At 40.3% G+C, this 4,493-nt stretch overlaps 1 pseudogene; it reads left to right on the top strand.

The window, feature by feature from the left end:
- Window positions 1-3,608: 3,608 nt before the first annotated feature.
- On the top strand, window positions 3,609-4,123 carry LOC126949044 (60S ribosomal protein L23a-like; annotated as a pseudogene).
- Window positions 4,124-4,493: the final 370 nt, after the last annotated feature.

A 4,493-nucleotide genomic window follows, 5' to 3' on the forward strand; every position in this document is an offset into this window, starting at 1 on the left:
CTATTCAGCACTACAGCATTATGTTGCACAATTCATTCCTGTGTTGGTCATGGGTAGTTCTTTTTATTGGCTCATGTTTTTCTTTTAATAAAAGAATTAATTTTTATTTATTTTTATTACATATTTTAATTTTTTTTCATACATACTTTACGTTCTGATACTTCAAGATTATCCTGGCTCATATATTTACTGTCCCAGTTCTAGTACCAGACATTTCTTCAAAGAGCCTGATTCCTTTGAGAATGGTAGGAAAACTTACATCTGACTGCTGAATGAGCACATTGTATCTTCTCCAACCTTAGCAATGCTAGGAAGTGTATGTGTGCATCTAACAGACCTATACACACCTAATTATAAAGGTTTCTATGTGGAACTCTATGTATCTATATTAAACCAAATGTAAGGTTATGTTGATGTCTCCACCTCTGATCTACTATCACATGAATCATTCTAGCCTTCTCCCCTTGGTAATTTGTAACCTCCCATTTCAACAGTGAGAGACCTGGTTCCTACCATCTGCAACTTATGTAAGTCATTGTTTTATTCCAGATACAGATACTGTGGTTTTACAATTGTTCACAATTACTCCTGTTGGAAAGAACTTTATAAAATGGAATCCAGTGATGAAGTGTAGTTCATTTGCCTTAGCCTACAGAATCTATTGATTTTTGAAGTGACTTAGGTCAACACCGTTTTCCCTACACCTTCATTGAGTTTTTTCCTACATTTGTGTCTTAGTCCGTTTTGTGCTTCTGTAACAGAATACCTGAGGCTGGGTAATTTATAAGTAAAAAAGGTCCATTTGGCTCACAATACTGGTGGCTGGAATGTCCGAGATTAGGCAGTTGCATCTGGTGGGGCCTCAGTCTTTTTCACCTCATGGTGGAAAGTGGAAGGGGAGCAAGGGGTGCACCAGAGATCACATAGCAAGAGTGACAGCAGGAGGGAAGCCAAGGAACCCAGACTCTTGTTAACTCCTACTCCTGTAGGAATTAATCCATTCCTGTGAGAGCAGAACTCACTCATCCCCATGGAAGACATTAACCTATTCATGAGGGATCCGTCCTCATGACCCAAACACCTTCCACTGGGCCCCACCGCCCCACACTGCCACACTGGGGGTCAAACTTCAACACGAGTTTTTGCAGGGACAAGCCACATCCAAACCATAGTAATTTGTAGCATAGTTAATTTCTTTTTCACATGATATATTCTGTGTTGGGATACTCCGCATCCTGAATAATTTTATTTAATTTGAATGGAGTTTGGCTTACCCATTTGGCTGTAAAATTCTGCGTGTTTTGACAAATGCGTAGTGGCAGGTATCCACTATTTAAGTATCATGTGGAATGCTTCAAATCCCCACCCCATGGAGCCAATGGCTTCCCATCTGTGTAGTTTGCCTTCTCCAGAATCTCATTAAATGAAGTCACACTGTGTGTATTCTCCTCAGACTGTCTTATTCCAATTAGCAATGTGCATGCAAGATTCACTCATGTCTTTGTGTGAGTTGATAGCTTGTTCCTTTATACGGCTAAATAGTATTCCATTGCATGAATGTACCACAATTTGGTTGTGCATTTGGGGAGCAAAACCTTCCTCTTCTAACTTTGTTCCAGGGTTGGAGACCTTCAAATTAACTGACAATAGATACATTAATAGGAGAGGCAGTATTTGGCTTCTTATTCCACAAGTATCATTGTAGGACAAAATTCATCAGATGGCAGGATCCAGTTTACAAACAGGTAAAACTAGCCCAAAGACAAGAAACTAGACTAGAATCTGATAACCCGCAAGGGCTATAGATTTCCTTTTATATATTTAAATTTTTTATTATACTTTAAGTTCTAGGGTACATGTGCACAACGTGCAGGTTTGTTACGTAAGTATACATGTGCCATGTTGGTTTGCTGCACCCATGTACTCGTTATTTATGTTACATACAGTTTTCCTCAAAAAAGTTTTTTTGAGACAGGGTTTGACTCTGTCTCCCAGGCTGGAGTGCAAAAGTGCAATCTCAGCTCACTGCAACCTCTACCTCCTGGGTGCAAGTGATTCTCCCTCCTCAGCCTCCTGATTAGCTGGGACTGCAGGCACATGCCATCATGCCCATCTAATTTTTCTATTTTTAGTAGACACGAGATTTCACCATGTTGCCCAGACTGATCTTGAACTCCTGGACTCCCAAAGTGCTGGAATTATAGGTATGTGCCACCATGCCTGTCCGACTTATAGTTTTCCATTGAAACACAAAATTTATCTCTGTAGTAACCATCATTTTTGATCATAGATAATCAAAGTAAGATTATTCTTGTTTCAAAAATAAGTATAGCCTTGTTAGATTTTGCCTGATCATTTATGTAAGTGCAGCGAGAACAAGAGCTGACCACATAGGTGCTTTCAAGCTTCCTTGCTGCAAGTTTTCATACAGAATCTCAGATTGGACTTTTAAAGGCCTTATTAAGGCTAAAAGCCAAGCCAAGAACATACTATCAAATTTCAGCTGCAGTCCTTATAGCTTTGTATGAATTCCTCTCTGCTTGAGGCCCTCAAAATAGTCCCAAATTCCTGGGCCTACAAGGAAATGACCTTCCTTACTAATCTGTAAGGTTGTGAACCCCATAATCCAGGTATCAGACTGGCTTTTCTCAGAGTGCTTTGTAAGCATTGACTCCATAAAAGTCAACCTTAGTTCATTACAATTGCTGGTCATAACTGGTCTGACGTACACTTCCTAAATATGATATTTCAGTAAAAACCTTGATAATATAGCCAAAGTTTCCAATTATGTCCTGTTACAAGGTGAACAGATTCTTACTGGACTTTTGCTAACAACTATATTGTCATGAAAGTAAGAGTATTCAGTAAGACTTTCAAAATTCTAGAGAAATCAGGTGGGGAAAAAAAGATAAATGCTCCATTTCTGTTTACAAAAGCATAATCTACTAAAATTGTTGTGAGTTAGAGTTAGCTTAAGAGTGGCCAGGTGCGGTGGCTTACGCCTGTAATCCCAGCACTTTGGGAGACCGAGATGGGCGGATCAAGAGGTCAGGAGATCAAGACCATCCTGGCTAACATGGTGAAACCCCGTCTTTACTAAAAAATACAAGAAATTAGCCGGTGTGGTGGTGGGCGCCTGTAGTCCCAGCTACTCGGGAGGCTGAGGCAGGAGAATGGCATGAACCTGGGAGGCGGAGCTTGCAGTGAGCCGAGATCGCGCCACTGCACTCCAGCCTGGGCAACAGAGTGAGACTCCATCTCAAAAAAAAAAAAAAAAGAGTTAGCTTAAGAGAAAGAGATTTCTTTTTTTTTTTTTTTTTTGAGACTGAGTGTCACTCCGTCTCAATTTCTCAGTGTGTTAGGCAAAAACATGTTTATTAACAGGCCAAAATATCTAGTTTCTCTGTAAAAATAAGAAGCCAAAAGTATATAAACTTGAATTACTTATGTTCAGTAATAAATGTTTTAGTATTGTATCTTATTTATAAATGATGTAGATATTTAATGGAAATATTTTACTTAGCTGAACTTTAAGGTTAAAAATTACCAAAAGTATTTTGGAAACTACTATTAGGTAGATTTACTGTAAAAAAGTTATTATTGAAATAATGTTTTTCGCTTTTCACAAGGTGGCACCAAAAACGAAGAAGGAAGCTCCTGCCCCTCCTAAAGCCGAAGCCAAAGCAAAGGCTTTAAAGGCCAAGAAGGCAGTGTTGAAATGTGTCCACAGCCCCCCAAAAAAGATCTGCACCTCACCCACCTTCCAGCATCCTCAGACACTGCGACTCCGGAGGCAGCCCAGATATCCTGGGAAGAGCGGCAGCCCAGATATCCTGGGAAGAGCGCTCCCTGGAGAAACAAGCTTGACCACCATGCTATCATCAAGTTTCCACTGACCACTGAGTCAGCCATGAGGAAGATAGAAGGCAACAACACGCTTGTGTTCACTGTCGATATTAAAGCCAACAAGCACCAGATCAAATAGACTGTGAAGAAGCTCTGGGACATGGATGTGGCCACGGTCAACATCCTGATTCAGCCTGATGGAGAGAAGAAGGCATATGTTTGACTGGCTCCTGATTATGATGCTTTGGATGTTGCCAACAAACTTGGGATCATCTAAACTGAGTCCAGCTGGCTGATTCTAAATAGACGTATGTCTTTTCACCATAAAAAAAAGGAAATAATGTTTTTCTTAAGAATGACAACTTAAAATCTTAAAGCTTATAAATTTGATTCTAATTATCTAGTAAGTATAATATTAGCTTCTTGAAAGCACTCAAGCAGAATTGAAACTTGTTTGTTGGCCAGGCACGGTGACTCACACCTGTAATCCCAGCACTTTGGGAGGCCAAGGCGGGTGGATCACGAGGTCAGGAGATCAAGACCATCCTGGCTAACACTGTGGAACCCTGTCTCTACTAAAAATTTAAAAAAAAATTAGCTGGGCGTGGTGGCAGGTGCCTGTAGTCCTGGTCACTCGGGAGGCTGAG

This window comes from Macaca thibetana, chromosome 2 (assembly GCF_024542745.1).
Source record: "Macaca thibetana thibetana isolate TM-01 chromosome 2, ASM2454274v1, whole genome shotgun sequence".
Classification (NCBI taxonomy): Eukaryota; Metazoa; Chordata; class Mammalia; order Primates; family Cercopithecidae; genus Macaca; species Macaca thibetana.